Source organism: Neovison vison, chromosome 5 (assembly GCF_020171115.1).
Source record: "Neovison vison isolate M4711 chromosome 5, ASM_NN_V1, whole genome shotgun sequence".
Taxonomy (NCBI): Eukaryota; Metazoa; Chordata; class Mammalia; order Carnivora; family Mustelidae; genus Neogale; species Neogale vison.
This window is the reverse complement of record NC_058095.1, coordinates 55,858,543-55,876,935: the sequence shown is the minus strand read 5'-3', so window position 1 is coordinate 55,876,935 and position 18,393 is coordinate 55,858,543. Positions and strand designations below refer to the sequence as shown.

Sequence of the window (18,393 nt, the reverse complement as noted above, 5' to 3'; positions counted from 1 at the left end):
AACCCTCCAGGGACTGTCCGCCCAGGTGCTGTGTTCTTGCTGTGTCCCTTGGGCTTCCGCCACAGGCCAGGGTGTGGGGGGCAGCAGGATTCCCCCGACGCTCGTTGCTTGGTCAGCTTCTCCCGAGGCCCCTGTTTCATCCGTCTGGCTTTGGAGTCAACCAGGGAACGTGGCCAGTAGTGGGAAAAGGCGGTCAGCCACACTGGTGCCCCGGATACGCCTGGAGGGGGAGAGGGGAATTGAGGAGAAGAGAGTCCTGTCATTAATTGGGTTTCTCTAGGTGACACAGTTTTTCTTGACATTCAGAGCATAATTTGTTTGGTGCTGTGTTGGGCCAGGAGACCTGGCTTGCTGGAGACAAGGTGATAAGTTGATAAGTTGCTGGGAGGGAGACGGGGTGTTAAGTTTCATTCTGTGTGTGTGTGTGTGTGTGTGTGTGTTGGTGGGTAGAGGGTCTGGTGGGGTATAATATGATGGAATTTCCGGCTCCCCTTAATGTGCTCTGCTCCTAGAAGAATCCCTGTCTTCCCTTCCCACCTTGGTAGTTGATTAACCCTGGTCACGGGTCCTTGTGGCTGTGGGGGTTGATGCACAATAAAACGGGAGGGTGCAAACCGTGACCTTCGGTTGAAATCATGTGGAACTCTGCTCCAGCTTCTCCTTTCCTTGAATCCTCCACTCTCTCGCCTGGACTCCCCAGCCTGGGATTTCCAGCAATTCTGCAAATACCCTCTGACCTTGGCTGTGGTATTTCCTTTCTGGACTTCTGTGCTGGAAGCAGAAGCCTCCTTCTCCTCTCCCTCCCATCAGGAGTGCCTCAGACCTGCTCCCAGGGCATCTGTCTTTCCTGCCCCCTGCTTCTCAAGGAAGCATTCCACGTCCCCCTCCCTGTCCTCTCACCCCGCCACCACCCAGCCACTGCAGGTTAGGATGGAGGGCTATGCTTTCTTTGAAATGGGGCTAGGGAGGGCCTCCTTTCTCCTTGCTGCTGACCTTTTCTCAGTGCCTGTCCCCTCTGCTCCACCTCCAGAGCCCTGTGGCCCTGGAGAGCGGCGGCTCACTCATCTTCCTGTTCTGCGCCTGTCTGTTCTACACTGGGAACTGGCAGCCAGGAGAAAGAGTAGCAGAGCCTGTTTCCCTCTCCTATGGCATCTTGTGTTGGGGGCCTGGGAGGTTGGGGGGGACAAGAGTGGGACGTGTTCACTTACTAGCTGCCCTTGCAGAGCCCACATCGTCTTTCTCCTCGTTTCAGAGGAAGGCTCGGTTTTCAGCTGGTGATGAGAGTAATAGTCCCATAGGGGGCCAGACTGAATGGCACTCAGCTCTCGCCCTGCATGGAAAGGCCCATGGGCCTGCCACTTTGTGAGCCCCGGGCGCACTTGAACTCCGAGGCTCCATTTCTCTCTCTCCCAGCCCAGGAGCGCGGGTCCGTGCACTCCTGAGTTCATGTCCCAGCTTTCTCGCTCGCGGTGGAACCTTGTCAGAGTCCGGGGAGAGCCCTTCCCCCCAGCTCCGTGGGGCGAGAGTCGCAGTGCGGGTCTTAGAGAGCCCTGCATCTCCCTGTCCTGCATGGGGCACACGCGACCGTGTGCTGCTCCTGTCACCAGACCGCAGTCAGAGACGCCGTCCAGCGCAGCAGCCTCTGATGCAGCCCTGGTACCCCCGCCGCGTTTCTCCAAAAGTTTTCTGTAGCATCCCTCCGGCGGCTTTCTTCTGCTTCGTCGTGTTCACCACCGGCGGACAGATACCCTTGTTTCTCTCCACCTCGATGGGAACGTGAGGTCAGTGGGAGCCAGGATTTGGACCGTTTGGCTTAATTTTGCCTGCCACTGTCCGTCAGTGTTTCGGACGTTGAACAGACATGTGTGATGACATGGGAATGCTCTCCGCACGGTGCCTGCTCAGAGAGCGTCCAGTCAGTGTGTGGTTCCACGTCCTCCTGCTCCTCTTGTATGAACCCACGATTGAAAATATCTCTTCTGACTTGTGTGTGGAATCAGACCTTGTGTGGTGGTAAACGGAGTTCTGGAAGCCTCCATCTGCTTGTGACATCCTTGAAGTAAACCAAGGACCATCCAAGAGAAAACGTGGGCCTCTTCTTTCAGACCTCCCTGTGTCGAAGCTCTGTGATGTTCCAGAACAGTTTTCCGACTGTGGCTCTTGGCTTCCTGCAAAGGAGACGCGTCCGTAAACCTGACGGGACGAGGAGGGAGCAGACCCCGGGCTGACCTCTTTCCCTGTGTGTCGCTCTTCCCGGTTGACCCACTTCATAAATCAAACAGCTTCTCTCCGCCATCCGGGCAGCTCGAAGTTTCAGGCCGCAGTGTCCTTGAAACCGTGGAGCCGCGCTCGGGGTCACAGTGTTGAGATCCCGTCGCGGCGCCCAGTCAGGAGGGACTTTTGCTGGGTCGTCGTGCAGACAGGATGGCCCTTTCCTAATGATTCTGTGTTGTGTCAATTCTTTGGAGAAGGCTCTTGCCGTCCCTGGCGCCCGCAGGAGGCTGTGGGGCCAGCACCGCTGGGAGGGCCGGTAGCTCCAGGCCGCTCACCGTGCAGCTGCGGATGGCACCTGCTTCGGGTAGGCCGTGGGAAGCCTGACCTGCAGCAGAGGGAGGGGCGTCCAGGAGTAACCCCCCGAGAACTATGGGGGGCAGAATTGGGGGCAGTGAGGTGCAGGGCTGCTTGGGCAGAATGATGGAAAGAAGGGGACAGGGAACCTGGCAAAGCCAGCTGTTCACCCATCCACCCCGCACAGGGGCCCCCCCCAGCTCTCCACTGTCCGATGGAGCAGATTGCCCTGGTCCCCAGAGATGGGCGGATGGGGACGGTGTGTGGAAAAGCGAGCTTTCGACAGTGAAGATAGCAGGAAGATGGGTCTGCACGGGAGCTGGCCGAACGTCCACATGGAACATTCCACAGCGTTCCGTGTGGAACGCTGACGTCAGAGCTGGCCGCAGGACCCTGCGAACACTGGGCCGTGTGGAACACTGAGGGCAGAGCCGGCCCCCGCTCCTTTGATTCAGGACTCAGTGCCTCACATGGGGCAGCTGCCCCGCTTGGATGTGGAGTGTCCTCCCCTGTCATTTTGGAGACAAGATGGCAGGAAGTACGCAGCCGCTCTTCACAAGCACGTGCCCAGGCCTGGGTCTGTAAGTAAGGAATGCGGAGGTCCCATCAGCACCCAGCGCGGGCAGGTTCTGGGTGCTGTGGGGAGGGTGTCTCGTCGGGCTGGGTGCTGCGCCGAGCTATGGCGTCGAGCCCCGGAACAGCTGCCTGGACGTGCGTGTGCAAGCCCAGGCTGTCCCTGCCTTCCTGCCTTCCTTTTGTTTGTTTGTTTGTTTTAAAGATTTATTTAGTTATTTTAGAGAGATTGGGGAGCAGAGGGGGAGGAGCAGGGAGTCTGCCCTGGGGCTCCATCCCACCACTTATGCCGCCATGACCTCAGCCAGAACTGAAAGTCGGACCTTAGTCGACGGGGCCACCTGGGTGCCCCGCCAGGCTCCCCCTTTCTTAACTGCTGCTGAGCTCCTCAACACCCTGGCATCCTTGAGGTTGGGAAATTTTTATTCAATCCGATTCCTATGAATTATACCGATTTCTGTTGTCCTGTCTTCAATCATCTTGAAATCTGGTGCCCGGTCCTTTCTCCTCCTTGAGTGCCCGCTTCACACCCCCAACTCCCTCCGTCTTTCCTAGGTTGCAGAAGTAGAACAAAAAGTAGTCAGGTTCATAAGTCTCCTTTCACAGCGTTTCCTGAATGCCTCCAGAACATAAGGAGATGCCAGCCTTACTCGGTCGCAGACATGGGCCCTGGCCACCCCCTCGACCATTCTCTCCCTCTCCTGTTCTCCCTGCCATTGTCCTCCTCGCCAGCCCGGGATTCTCCCCTCCACAGAAGGCTCCTCGAGAGGCCAACTGAGGCTTTTCGTTCTAAGGGTAGGGAATGGTCCACGGAGGAGAGAGGAAAGGGATGGGATTGCAGTGACCCAGGGAGCCGCAGGGGGTTTCAGTCCAGCCACTGACAGCCTGAGGACGTGCTTGTTAACTGTGGCTAGGCTTCCTGTTGAGTTGCAGAAAGATCTGGAACTAGGCACAGAGGGCACACTGATGAGCGAGATAGACTGGGTTTTCTTGCAGGCTAGGCATGGAGGGAGACATTAACAAAATACTCGGACATGCATGTGTATGGTTACATGTCCGATGGCTGCCCGTGGAAAAGACTGCGGCGGAAGACCAGTACCTACAAGCGCCTGTAGCAAGAACCACTCAGCTTTTCACAAGATGAGAGTATTTGGTTGGTCAACGAGAGAAGCAGATTGCATGTCCAGAGACCGAGCTGGCGTTGGCACGGAGAGACCAGATAGAGGAGGACCAGCGGGAGGATTTCAGTGATGGCCAGAATCGGGAGACCCTGGAATGAGGCCATGCTTGGGGCGGAGCATTTACTCAACAACCGAGTGCCCCGGCCTGAGGCTGCGTTGGGAACTCCAGGCTTAATGTCCAAAAGGATTTCTTCAGAACCCTCCTGTGGGAGGAGTAAAGGAATTTGTTGTGAAGGGTAAAGGAGTGTACGTGGGAAGGGCATATGACCCAGGCGACACTCCTGTTTGCTTATTGGGGGGAGGGTCTGCATGTGGGGTCAACGTGAACCAGGCTGCAGAGTGCGGGGGAGTGTGTTCGTTTCTGGAGCAGGGGCGGGAGGGACAAGGGTTATCACTAGGCGGGTTATCTCGGGTTTGTGATAAAGGCGTGTGTGCCCAAGGCACGCGGCAGGTTGTGTTTGTTCATGCGTGTACACAGTGAAATGATTACTACCATCCGGCTCATTCATATTCCCATCTGCTCACACGGGCACCTGCGCGGGGGTGGGGGTGTCACCGGTGGCCGTGAGCCTGAGCGCCGGCTGGGCTGTGAGGTCGGCAAGTCTCCCAGGAATAAGCACAGGCCGGCCCAGCCCTGGGCCTGGCTCCTGCTCTCACATCTGTGGGCGGTGGGATTCCTCCCACAGCTTTGGGAGATGCTGTGTAGAAGTGGACGGGAGTCTCCATTCACACTGTGTGCAAGTAGAGGGTGAGTGCAGGGGCACTGTTCCTGGTTTCGCACGTTTGAAGTAGGGCTGGGGAAGCCACAGTCTTGGCCTTCTTGAAGGAGACAGAGGCCAGGAGAATGAATCTGTGTGTTGGGAGGGGGGCAGTAGGGAGACTGGTTGGTGGCACAGCCTGTGGAAGGAGCCGTAGTGGCCAGAGAGGGATGAATGGAGGATGGCAAGGAGGGGACTCTGCCCAGGAAATATGGGGTAGCTGATGAGGAAGGAGACCAGAAGGCCTTGGACAGCAGAGGTGGTTAGACCTCGGACTCAGCTAGGAAGTGAGTGTCCCCACAGCAGGACAGTCTTCAGGGCCCATCCTGAAGCCCCGGCATCCTGGAGCCCCCTGCACCTGGAGCCCCCTGCACCCCAGCACCCAGAGTCCCTGGCACCCAGAGCCCCCCACACCTGGAGTCTGGGCTGCAGGGAAGCCACTCTGTCTCCTGGCCTGTGGGACGAGAAGGCCTCCTGGGAGCAGGCCTGCCCGGGGCTGGTCTTCTGGGAGAGACTGGGGGTCCTTGCGCCCTCCTCCAGTGGGAACTGTTGGAGGCGAGGACTGGGGGGGCTTGTGCTGCTGACCTGCTCCCGGAAGCAGCGGTCTGGAGGACTTGTCTCTGAACGGCGAGCTGTGGGGCACAGACGGAGGACCTGCAGGGCCGCGGTTAGAGAAGGCTACCTCCTTCAGGCCACCAGAGTTTCTCCTTCCTCCCAGAAGCCTCTCCTGACAGTGCTGGCCCTCCTCCTGTATTCAGCATTTGGATACCTCCCTCCTCGCACAGAATGTTGTTTTATGGTTTTGTCTGTTCCAGCGCTTCCTCAGGGATCGGGATCGTGACCATGACCCTTCCTCCCTGCTGATCCCTCACAGAGCGCATAGGGCTCCAGGAAGCACTCACTTCACAGGAGATGTGGCTCTGAGCCTTGCTGTGGCCTGTCCTCTCCCGCTAGATGGGACCTACGGGCAGTGAAGCGTGGCCCATGTGTCCTGTGCAGGTCCCTTATGCGGGGGGTCCCTTACACAGTGGGTTCCGTACGCAGCCGTACTTGGCCAAGGCGGCACCGTCCTCCCGCTGGGGACTGTCCAGAAATGCTGGGCAGGGCCGTGTAGTGGTCACTGTGCGTGCAGGGGGACTGGGGACGTTCATGCCCCGAGTGCAGGCAGCACAGGGGAGAATCCCGTTTCCACCTGGGCTGCTGGCAGGGCCGCCTGGGAGGGGTCTGGTGAAGTCCCCTCCGGTCGGGCTCTGGGTGGGGAGGGGAGTATGGGCTGCGCATGGGCTCTGCGCCCAGCACCTGCCTGCCCTGACAGCTCGTGCGCATCTGCCGGCTGGCCTCCCAAGGTAAAGTGGGCAGGCTCCAGGCAGACGGGAAGGAAGACGGTTTGCGTGTTCTCTCCTTACCACCCGCCCGCTCTTCTTTCAAGGCACACTTCCGAGAAGGTGGCGGAAGCGCAGAGTGCTTGGTCTTTAATTCTGAGTGGCTGGGGAAAGAGTCTTCAGGGAGACAGGCTGGAGCGCCCCGCAGCCATGCACCAGCGGGCAGAAGCGGGTGTGCTCCCCGGGGTCTGGCAGGGGAGGCCGGCACACGCATCTCTCCGCTCGGGTCTTTGCACTCTCAGCTTGGCTCCTGGAAGGCAGAGGTGTGGTGAGCGAGCACCATGACTCAGATCGCACAGGGAGGAAGGCAGCTTGCACGGGTACACTTTGGGGGTGGGTGAGGGGTGGGGGATAGAGCAGTGATAGGGACAAGCGGATGAAGCCAGGGACAGGGCTGCCATCGCTTCTCGCTGCCTCTCAACCTGGCTTAGAGCAGAGCGTGGCGGGCTCTTGTTCTCGTGTCGCCAGGGCGTGGAGACACTGCCGTCCTCTGACCCAAGCAAGGTCCCTCTCTCTGGAAACCACCTCGGGCCCGCTGTCAGACAGCACTGGGTTGCGGGGGACAGGCAGCAGGTGGCTCTGCCGTTTGTTCCTTTGTCCTTTGGACTCCCAGCGAGCCCCTGTTCTCTCCTGTCAGTTCTGATCTGTCATTTCTGTTTTAACAGAAGGGGTTTTGGGGTCGGAATCACAGAAGGGGTTTTGGGGTCCAAATAAGAACAGTGAGGAGCACTAGTGGTAGCTCCTGCGCTTACAGACGCTTGCCTGCCCTCCCGGTAGCCCTTCCCAGCGGGCCGTCTCCTCCCTTTCAAGATGGAGTTGCCAAGCTTGCAGAAGGTGGGGAGTCCCAGACCTCGACTAGGGGTGGGCCAGCCAGGACGCGGCACATCTTGGAGTCAGACTCAGGTCTGACTCACCGCACAGCCGGAGTGTGTCGGCGCCTGAGCCGTGGGCCTGCTCCTGGGGGCAGGGCATGAGTGGGGCCGTGCGGGGGTGAGGGCGCGGCATGGCTGCCGCCCTGAACTGTGCACTCATGGTTTCCTCCCTGTTCCTGTCATGAATGCAGGCTGGTGGCGGGCAGCCTGTGTGGGCTCGCGCAGGGACGCGCGTCACTGTCCGTGTTTCTGGGCTTGCGGCATCTGGGGACTTTGGGAGTGTGGCCTGCCTTGTGGACAGCCCATGTGAGACGTGGTTCCTGCCCTTGTGGGACCCACAGTCCGTATCTGGGTCTCGGGAGAGAGCAAGCTTTATCCAGACACGTGGGACATGTTCTGAGAAGAGGGAGTGAGACATTAGCCTGGGTCCCTGAGGATGTTGGCATTGGTGGGCCCCAGGCCAGGAATACAAAACTTCACGGGGCCTGTGCCCGGCACAGATAGAGATTTCAGGGGGGATGGGCTTCCAGGCAGAGAGCTCTGATGACAGGAGGGAAAGACTGCACAAGAGTCCAGAAGATTGGGGCGCCTGGGTGGCTCAGTGGGTTGAAGCCTCTGCCTTCGGTTCAGGTCATGGTCCCAGGGTCCTGGGATCGAGCCCCACCTTGGGAATCTCTGCTCAGCAGGGATCCTGCTTCCTCCTCTCTCTCTGCCTGCCTCTCCTCTCTGCCTGCTTGTGATCTCTGTCTGTCAAATAAATAAATAAAATCTTTAAAAAAATAAAAAAAAAAGAGTCCAGAAGATTGGGGCACTCGGGTGTCTCCGTCGGTTGAGCGTCCCGACTCTTGGATTTTTTCAGCTCAGGTCATGATGTCGGGGTCGCGAAGTCGTGTCCTGTGTCGAGCCGGCTTGGGATTGTCTCCCGTCTCTCCCTCCGCCCCCGCCCCAACCCTGTGCTCGCTTTGCGCGCTCTCTCTCTAGATATATTAAATAAGTAAATCATAAAAAAAAAAAGAACCAGGAGGATTTCGTTTGGAAGAAAGAGTTGAATGATTCAGAAAAGGGGCCTGTTGTTCCACAGGAAGAGAGGGAGACTGTCTCATTCTTCCCTTTAAAAAAAACAAGTTCTTTACTGTAGTTGCATATGCATAAAATTTTACCATCTTCGCCAAGTTAAGTGTGCCCAGCAGGGGCACCGAGTCCCCTCCCCACTGGCATGCGGAGGCTCTGGCCGCTGGAAGCCTGCTCTCCTGACCCCTCCCAGTCCTTCCTGTGCACCCTGTCCCCAGGGTGGGTGGGGGTGCGGCTCAGGCTGGCAGCAGTGTTCAGCAGACGTGTACTGGGGTATCAGTAGGGGCCATTCTGGGTGTCCAGATGTCGGAAGTTCAGACACGGACAACTCTTGTTAGGGCAGTGGGTGGCGCACCCCAACGTGTCTCCAGTGGGGTGAATGGCCGCTGGAAAGGCCTAAATACTTACGGGGGAGGGGTGGAGAGCTGCTAGGGAAGCCGTGGGCAGCCCTGTAGGACCCTTCGGGGGCCCCTTGTGGGCCTCCAGGCCTGTAGGGTTTGGCGTGGGGTCAGCTGCATTGGGGGTGTCCACAGCCCCGGCAGACCTAGAGCAGGACCTGGAGTTGGGTTGGGTTTCTTAGTGTAGAAGTGCCCAGTGAGATGGCCTGCCCGGCCTCCTGACCTGCCTTTGGCCGTACCTTTTGCCATTGCTTCATTGCCCTTCAAGGGAAAAGAGGGGAAAAGACAGGAAAGGCAGGCTTGGGACTCAAGTCGCCCAGGGCACAAGGAGGGCAGGGGACCCCCCTCACAGAGAGGCCCATCCTTACCGTTTGGAGCCCAGTCCACGGGAGCCTCCGAGCCAGTGGCTTGGTCATGGTGACTTATGGTCCGTGTTCAGGGCTTTGTCCCGGATCAGTCTTTGTACTGGGTCCCCAAGCCTGAGGACTTTTTGTCTGTCTTCCTGTGCACACCCTAGAGGAGGCTGCCCATGTTCCCCTTGGCTTCCAGGCCCTCCTCCCCCTGCCCCATGGACGACCATCTAGAGCCTGCAGTGCCCGTACCTTGAGCGGGGTTTGAATGGGGATTGCTGCTTTTTCTTGGATGTCCTGCTTTCCCCGACCCCAGGGCTCAATGTTAGAATAAAGCTGTGCTCCGCTTAGCACCCCAGAAGCACTGCCTGGCTTGCGTGTCACCTCGTGGTCTGGCAGCATACGCCTCCTGGTGAGTCAGGTCGTCACTGCCGCACTCGGACAAGTAGGATAAGGGCCAGTGGGGAAGGCAGAGCTCACGCGGGCCATCTTCCCTTCGTAAAGGGTCCTGCAGTAGGTCATCGGACTCCCCGTGCTCACATGCTAACCCCCTGCCACACCCCTCAGCCCCCTGCAGCCCAGGGCTCCCGTGAGGTCCACCTGGGGTCCGAGGGCCATTCTCTGCAGATCTGCTGCCTTGGCTGCCTCGTGACCTTAGATGGGGTCAAGGTGACGACCCCAGACAGCTGCCTGGGGAGGCCTGTGGTTCCAGCTTCCAGCCCATCGCTCGGTTCCCAGATGAGTGTCGTCTCTCTGGGACCCGGCTTCCTTGCTAGCAGAATGAGGGATGAGAGCAGTGACTGTTCATCGGGCTTCTTTACCCTTCGCCTGCGCCAGCCCTGCCTTGGGGGCCGTTGCCATGTGCCCGCTTTCCCCTTCCCTCCCCTCTTCCTTCCCAGAAGTCTCGGAGGGCCTGCTAGGTGGTGCGCTGTCTGTTCTCAACACCACAAACACACGAGCAGTAAGATGCGTGACTTGCAGTGTTCTGCGTGTGAGGAAAGGCACACTTGGGGGGGTGGCGTGTGCAGGGGACGCTGGGCTGGAGGAAGTTGAGGGAAACGGGCCTGGGCAGGGGCTGGCCAGGATGGGACCGCCCAGGGTGACGTCCCGGCTTGTCTGGGGAACGGCAGCACCTCTGTATGGACCTCGAGGGGCGAAGCTGGGCTGTGAGCTTGTGGCTGGGCATCTGGGAAGGACATGAACTAAAGGAAAGGCTCAGAAGAAGGTCTCCAGGCCTGTCTGAAGCACAGACCTCCATGTGCGCTCCGGGCGCTGCTTCCTGAGTCCGCTAGGGCCCAGGGCCTGAGCAGCCGGACCAGGTGAGGACTGATCTAGGGGGACGGGGAGGGGCCCGGATTCATGGGCCTTCCCTGTTGCTCACCCCTAAGAGCACAGGCCATGGAGACAGAGTCGGATTCACATCCAAGTTCCTAGCGCTTACTGGGCGATCGCTGGCCAGATCTGTTACTAACCCTGTGCCTCATTTTTGTCAAACAAGACAGTCAGGCCCACGTCACGGGGCTGCTGTGATGGTTACACAGGTGTGGTGACGACATGTGGGTGACCACTTGCTGGAGGTGGGAGTTGCCTGATTGCACTTCGGAAAGGCCCAGGAAGGGCATCTCCTGGGGTCTGTGGGCAAGCCTGTCCTCCTTGGAGTGCTGTTCGGGAAAGAGTAGCCAGCCTAGGCCGTGGGTGGGCAAGTCACCGAGCCCCCAAGGTGAGAGCATGGCTGGCTTCCTTTTCACTGCCCTAGAGCCTTCCACTATCCCCTGAAGGGTTTCCCGTGTCCCTGGAAGAGACACCAGCTGCGAAATCTCATGTCTGAACCAGATGCTCCTGTCGGTCCTGCCCCTGAGTCAGGAGGCCTGTGCTGTGTCCTCTGCTGGGAACTCGTCCTCTGCTGGGAGCTCGGGCCCACCCAGAGGAAGTACTGGGCCCAGGGGCAAAGCCTGGGCCTCACCCTGGCCGCACTGAGGGGGACGCATGACTCTGTGAGGAAGTGGTACTGGAGACTCAGCTACAGAGAGCTTAGCCGAAGGCTCGGTTCTGGATGCCAGGCTGGGGGCTGGGGCGGCCGGGCTCCCCCGGGCAAGAGATGGAAGGCTTTCCTGCCCCAGAGCCGGGAACCTTCTGTAGCCCCAGCGGGCCTCTCCTGGCCCACTATGCTGCCGGGACCCTGCCTTAGCCCTTCCGGAAATGCTGCTTCCTATAATCTCTGCCAAGGAGGGCACTGCTCTGCTCCGTTCATCACCATGGTCATGGTCATGTCTCCCGCAGGTGCTCCGTCGCTGTTGGCTGACAGAATGTGTGAGCTGGTTCACCGGGCCCCCCACCCGGTGGGAATGCCACCAGGGAGGTTTCCCCAGGAGAGCAAGGGAAGGGTTGGGGGAGCCTGTTGGCTCCATCCTACTGGTCAGGAAGCTCTCCTGTGTCCTCTCCCTCCCGGAGGCTGTCACTGACTCTGAGTTGGCCCTTGGTGGGACCCAGCAAATCTGGTCCCCACCCTTTGAAGAATAGCCTGGTTTTGCCTTCCTCAGTCTGTGATTCAGACAGCCCTTCCCCCTTCCTGCTGGCCTCGCCCTCCCCCGGTTGTGCTGCCTGACTCAGGTCTGTGTCCTCTGCCCTCCCAGCCCTTCCTGCATGCACCTTCTACGCCCCCTGTCACTTCTGGGGGATCTCTCCCGAGGGTGTCCTCACCACACCTGGATGGCCACCCATCTGGAATTACTTAGTAGTAGTAGTAAATATTTATTATTATGTGTAACATAATATACTTTATTACCATTATTATTTATTTATTATTATCTTTTAAAAGTAGTCTTTCTGCTCCGTATAGGGCTCGAACTCACGAGCCCAAGATTCAGGAGTGGCTCTGCCTCTGAGCCAACCAGACACCACCCCCATGCCCAGAGTCAGAAGCAGTGAGGGGATAGATAGGCCACAGGTTTCCTTGTCCCTTCCCCGGATCTGCGGACACCTGACTCCCCAAGGAGGAGGTTGGCAATGAGGTATAATGATTTGTTTGTGCTACAGTGGAAACCCATCAGTGAGAAGCCTTATTATTACCCAGCCCCTGATTACTGCTGTCCTCCTCCGTGAGCTCCCTGTCTGCAGGCTGAAACGGCTGGCGGTCCCCTCCTGCCCCCTCCGACCCTGCTGCTGCTGCCTCTGCCCCCCCCTCCTCCCTCCTCCTCCTCCCCTCTCCCTCATCTTCCTTCTCTTCAGTCTCCTCCCCTCTGTCCTCCTCTTCTCCCTCCTCCATCCTTCTTTTCCCCTCCCCCCTCCCCCTCCCTCCCCCTCTTTCTTCCTCCCCCTTCCCTCCTCCCCCTCCTCCCCTCCTCCTCTTTCCCCTCTTCCTCCTTCACTTCTCCTCCCCCTCCTCCCCTTCTGCCTTCCGGGACAACCTTCTTCCCTCCTCCCAGCCCCTCTCAATCCTACCTCCAGGGCAATCAATCTGCACACACACACACACCCCATCTTTCACCTGTCCTGTACTCGGTTCTGCTTTTTTTTTTTTTTTTAAAGATTTTATTTATTTATTTGTCAGAGAGAGAGGGAGAGAGAGCGAGCACAGGCAGACAGAGAGGCAGGCAGAGGCAGAGGGAGAAGCAGGCTCCCTGCCGAGCAAGGAGCCGAGCAAGGAGCTGGGATCATGACCTGAGCCGAAGGCAGCTGCTTAACCAACTGAGCCATCCAGGCGTCCCTCGGTTCTGCTTTTTGACTGGTTTCTCCTCTCCCGTGCTGCCAGTCTTCACTCTAAATCCCCGGGACACCAACAGTGTTCATAAGTTACCTTTTAAATAAGTTTTTTTTTTAAAGATTTTATTTATTTATTTGACAGAGACAGATCACAAGTAGGCAGAGAGGCAGGCAGAGAGAGAGAGGAAGAAGCAGGCTCCCTGCTGAGCAGAGAGCCCCATGCGGGACTCAATCCCAGGACCCTGAGATCATGACCTGAGCCAAAGGCAGCGGCTTAACCCACTGAGCCACCCAGGTGCCCCATAAGTCACCTTTTGACAGTTTTCCCTTGCTCTCTGGGAGGCAGTCTCTTCATAACGACTCTGTGTGAATTTGTAGCACATGGTGGATTTCAAAACGTTTTCCCATCCAAGACTTCTTGTGACAGGATTGAGTAGATGAGGAGAAGGGGCTCTCAGAGAGGAAATGACCTGCTGGTTTGCCCCCATCACATGGAGGCCTCAGAACCGGTGCCAGGCCTTCTGGGTCTCAGGGACACGGCGCACTAGCCAAGCTGGGCTGCAGTGTCCCTGCCCTCCTGTGCCTCCCACCCTCCTGGGAGCTGCCTCTAGGGTGGGACTTTCTGCCCCTCTCACCCAGCCCAGCCTCTGCCGCCTTCTTTCTCCTTTCTCCTCCAAGACGTTTTCCCTGGATCTCTTCTTGCCTGTTGGCTTCCCACAGTGTCTGGATCCTTATTACTGGTCTGGTTTGGGGGTGCCTGGCTGACTTGGTTGGTGGAGTGAACGTGCAGGTCTTAATCTCAGGGTCGTGAGTTCAAGCCCCATGTTGGAGGCCACTTAAAAAAGAATCATGTTCTTGTTTGGGTTTTGTCAACTATGTAGGAGTTTGCTTCTTTAACAAAGTCCACTTTCTAGAGGCCCAGATTCACCAGGCATATAGGTTATGGGGTTAGAGGCCCAGATTCACCAGGCATATAGGCCAAAAAGGGGTTCACTCTAGCAGCTGCCATAGTGCATTGCTTTTGAGTGACTGTCATGGATTATTTGGGAGAAATGGAGATAAACCCAAAACTAGCATTAGGAACCATCGATGGCGCTAGGGAGGAAGGAAGAACAGCAGCTTTCTTTAATTTCTGTATGCGTTCAACAGACAGGTTTTGAGGTGTTCCTGACCCCTAAGAGCAGCCTAGCAGGGAGGCAGTGAAAGACTTGGTCGCAACAATGTGCTTGTGCCTGCAAATGCTTGTGCTGCGGGAGCCACTGGTGCCTCCTGGAGGACGACAGTGTTGCGGTCCAGTGTGGAGCGCTGAACAAGGGCATGGCAAGTTAGAAGAGCCCGGGGAAGTGCAGGGCGCTGGGCCTCCGCCCCCACAAGAAACAGGTGACCCCAAGGTGGGGTTGGCAGACTCCAGATGAGCCCCGCCTGGGAGGTCAGCGTGGAGGCCAGCTGGGAGGCGGTGGGATCTGAGCCTGAGGATAGCATCTGGTCTGCAGATGGCAAGTGAGATCTCTGGGAGTGGGAGGGGCTCCGAGGGGAGGGAGCGCTGCGTGGCTAGGGAGTGGGCGGGGCGGCAGCGCAGGGTGGGAGTGGGTGGGGCTGGGGGGTGGGAGCAGCACTGCGTGGGTCCCTGGGTGGCTCGCTGGGTCGCGAGAAGCCCCTTTGGACCCGCCTGGGGCTCGAGAAGTCCCTGCTGTGCTGCAGCAGCGGTTTCTGTGCTGGGAGCCTTGATCCTCGTCTGTGAAATGGGTTGGCAGATCCTGCTTGGCCCTTGCCAGTCTGAGGTGCAAACTGGGCGATCGGGCGTTGGCTGCTGCGCTTCCCAAGCGTGCAGTGACAGAAGGGGTTGCGGTGGCCGCGGCTGGTTCTGTGGCTCTGCCGCGCGACCAGACCGCTCCACGACTTGGGACCCTTGAGGAACACAGCACCTGAGCTGTGAGGAGGCTGAGGCCAGGCCAGGGCAGACTTGGGGGCCGGCCTCGGGCAGGGGCGTGGCCCCCTCTTTGCCCAGAGCGCTGTGGAGGCAGGTGGGACCTCGGACACACGCTGTTTATCTTCTAGGGGTTGGGATTTATTTTTAAATTCCTGACTGTGGTGATATTTATTTTTTCTTTTCCCTTTCCCCACTTCTTCAGCTCAGCGACAGCAAGGGACCATCTGTCCCCTGCCTTGCCTGTGGCCATTTTAGAACCCGTCCCACTGCTGGTGTTCTGGCCCCTCTCCTCCTTCCCTCCCTCCCGCTGCTGACTCCCCCTGCACATCCCAGTTCCCCACAAGGCTCTGCCTAGTTCCCTCCCCTCCGGTCTGGATGGAGGGCCAGGCTGCTCCACCTGCCCGGGCTCCTGTCTGAGACTGCTGTCTGTCCCTGGGGAAGCTGGGCATGCCCGTGTGCAGGGGGCCACTCCCCTCACCACCACCTCCGCCCCCCGCCCGCTGCTCTGACTGCCTTCCCGTTAGAGTGGCATTTGTGTTCATGCATGTGTCATGTCTGGACCTGTTTCTGCCTCTGTGTGCGTGTGAGTCCAGGTCACGTGTGTGTGCATGTTTGTGTGTGTGTGTGTGTGTGTCCCCTTCTGGAGGAGAGGCTCAAAAATTCTGTGTCTCCCCAGCACACAAACCTTTCTGGGTTCCTTCTGTCCCCTCCGCTCCCAGAGCCTGCTTCTCCCTCCCTCCCTGCCCTCCAGTTACCACCTTCCTCCTGAAAGCCCTTCCCTGAACCCGAACCAAACCCCTGAACTGAACCGGAATCCCAGGAAGCAGAGGGCCGATGCCGCCCCAGCATGGGAGGAAGGGCTGGGCCGTAGGGGAGCAGAGAACAGAGAACCGGGGAGCAACTTTCTGGAGGTTTTATTTACTCCTGGGTGGGGCAGCTGATGGGGGCTGGGTGCCTGGCTCCTGGATGGGCTTCCTTCCTCACCCGGAGCCTGTCCTCACATGCTGTGGCTTGGAGCCTGCCTCCTCGGGGAGAAAGGGGCCGTGACACACTCTCCGCTCCCCCAGGTCGTCATGGGCATGGGGGCACCACACAAGTGGGCCAGACCAGCTCCCTTGAGGGAGCTGCCTCCTGCAGAGGAGGCTACAGTGGTCTCTGCGGGGCAGGGAGGAGGAGGTGAATGGGTGAGATTCCTGCCTTTCCCGCCGCATCCACTGCCCTCTGCCTCTTTCCCGCAAATGCACACCGAGCTGCGGAGCTCTCTCCTGGGCTGGCAGGCACACTCGACCTAGAGCTGCTCCCCGCTCAATGGAGGATGGCTAGACAGCCACCCCAAGGTTCTGCCCCCTGCAGTGTCCCTGTATCCCTGTAAGACCTGAACTTGTGGGGGAGGCTGTCAGCCCCGCCCCTTAGCCTCATCCCTGCCTGGCCCTGGCTTCCCAGGAGTCTTGTGGTTGGTGATGGGACCGAGGGCAGGTCCCAAGCTGCCTGTGCTGGGCAGGTACTGTGTGTGCACAAAGGCTCCTGGGCTGCTGGGCTTGTGGGGGTGGCTCTGAGGCCGCTGTCTTGCCCCAAGGAGGGTGAGGGCCCCTCTCCAGCCTGGACCTCAGTACCATGTGGCCTTTGCTCCTCTTCCTCTCTGTGTGGGCCTTTTGGGGTCACAGGACAAGCTCAGGCAGCCAGGCCTATTGTCTCTCTCTGGGAGGTGCACAGAGGGCCACTGCGCCCGCCCGCCCACTCTCAGAATCAGAGCTGTGGTAGCCTACTCCCCCAGGCTCCCCCAGGCTTCCCCAGGTTCCCCCAGACTCCCTCAGACTCTCCTAGGCTACCCTAGGCCCAAGAGCTGCGTGGCTCTGGGCTCTACTGTGCTGCTCTTGTTGGGTCCCTCTGTGGACCACAGCTCCCCACTCTTTCCCTAGAGCCCCTTCCTATTGTCTGTTGTCTGTCTGTCTGCCACAGGTTCTTCTGTGAAGCCCTGCCCCCACCCCTGCAGCCCCGCCTCCTGTCCAGGGCACAGTGGCACCTCTGGGCCCTGCGTACAATGGCGCGACCTGTCAGGGCTCATCCCAGTGCATAAGTGCCACAGGGCCCTGGAGTGCAGGACAGACCCGCCCTCCCCCACCCCTCTCTCCAGGCCTTACAGAGTCCCCTTCCTGCCACTCCAGAGCCTCCTAGAATCTCTTGGGAATTCTGAGTGGACGGACCCTTCCTGCTCTGAAATTCTGTAACCCTAAGACCATGGGAAGGGGAGGGGCTCCTGGCCGGCTCCTCGGAGGAGCAAGTGTCTCTTGATCTGGGGTTGTGACTTGGAGCCCCGTGTTGGGCATAGAGCTTACTTTTAAAAAATAAAATCTTTTTTTTTTTTTAAGATTTTATTTATTTATCTGACAAGAGATCACAAGTAGGCAGAGAGACAGGTGTGTGTGGGGGGAATCGGGCTCCCTGCTGAACAGAGAACCTGATACGGGGCTCGATCCCAGGACCCTGAGATCATGACCTGAGCCGAAGGCAGAGGCTTGACCCACTGAGCCACTCAAGCGCCCCTAAAAAATAAAATCTTAAAAAAGGACCCATGGGTCAGCAGAAAAGTTGGGGGGTCCATTTCCCATCATACCTCTTTGTCCCGCTGTGGCACACGTGACTCGTCAGTGCATTCATCCTGTCCTCTCTGTGCTGGTGTCTGACTTAGAAACTCCTAGAAGGTAGAGCCAGGGTTTAAGGAGGCTCCGTGTGACAGTAAAAAAGCTACGGCTGATACCAATAACAGTTTGCATTGGTGACGAACTTCACAAAGCCCTTTACCCACCGGGGGCTCCGTCTGCAGGCAGTGCCCCCACGGGCTCTGGCCGCCGGAGCAGACCCGTTGTCCGTGGAACAGGACCGGACGCCAGGGTTCAGCCCTGCCAGCTTGGGGCCACTAACCGGAAATGTCACGCCTGCCTTAAGGTGCTGGTCCGCCTTTGCCCATTCTGTCACCCACCACTTTCCTCCCAGACTGCAGGGAACCCGGAGCCCTCCTGTCCTCTTGTCCCTTTGTAGGTCCCTGCACACTAGTCTGTACGTGCCTTGCCCCATGGCCTTGGCCCTCTGCTCCCGAGAGCCCGGGTTTCAGTTAGCATCCAGCGCCCCCCAACTGCATCGCAGCCTGGGCCTGACCGTGCACTGACTGGCGGTACGTTTTCTCTTGGGAGGTGGTCCCAGCCTTCATACTGAACCTCATCTCAGCCTGTCTCGCTCAGACTGCTCAACGGCCCCGGGCTTCAGGGAGGGGAAAGCAAGGTGTCACTGGTGCTGGGCGCCCGGCCCCGGACTGGGTGTCCTGCTGGTTCTCAGTCTGGCTTGCCATTTCCCCCTTGTTCTTCCTGCAGATAGGAGCTGTGGGAAGCCTGGGAGCTGCTGAAGGGCCCACAGAGCAGGGGACGTAGAGCGAAGGCCAGAGCCACTGGCCAGCAGAGCCAGTGACCAAGGGAAGGACCCCAGTGCCGGGCCTCACTGTCACTCACTGACATTTGTCGGGCCCCTGACCTGCGCCTGATGCTGGAAGGGTCCTGGGGCCGTAGCTGGGGTCACTGACTCCGTGAAGTCTTTAAAGGGGGACTTGAGGGGAT

General features: G+C 58.7%; 1 protein-coding gene across 9 annotated transcripts in view; it reads left to right on the top strand.

The window, feature by feature from the left end:
- Positions 1-18,393, top strand: part of MINK1 (misshapen like kinase 1) — a 42,529-nt gene that overhangs the window by 1,229 nt on the left and 22,907 nt on the right. The gene's annotated exons all lie outside the window — the stretch shown is intronic.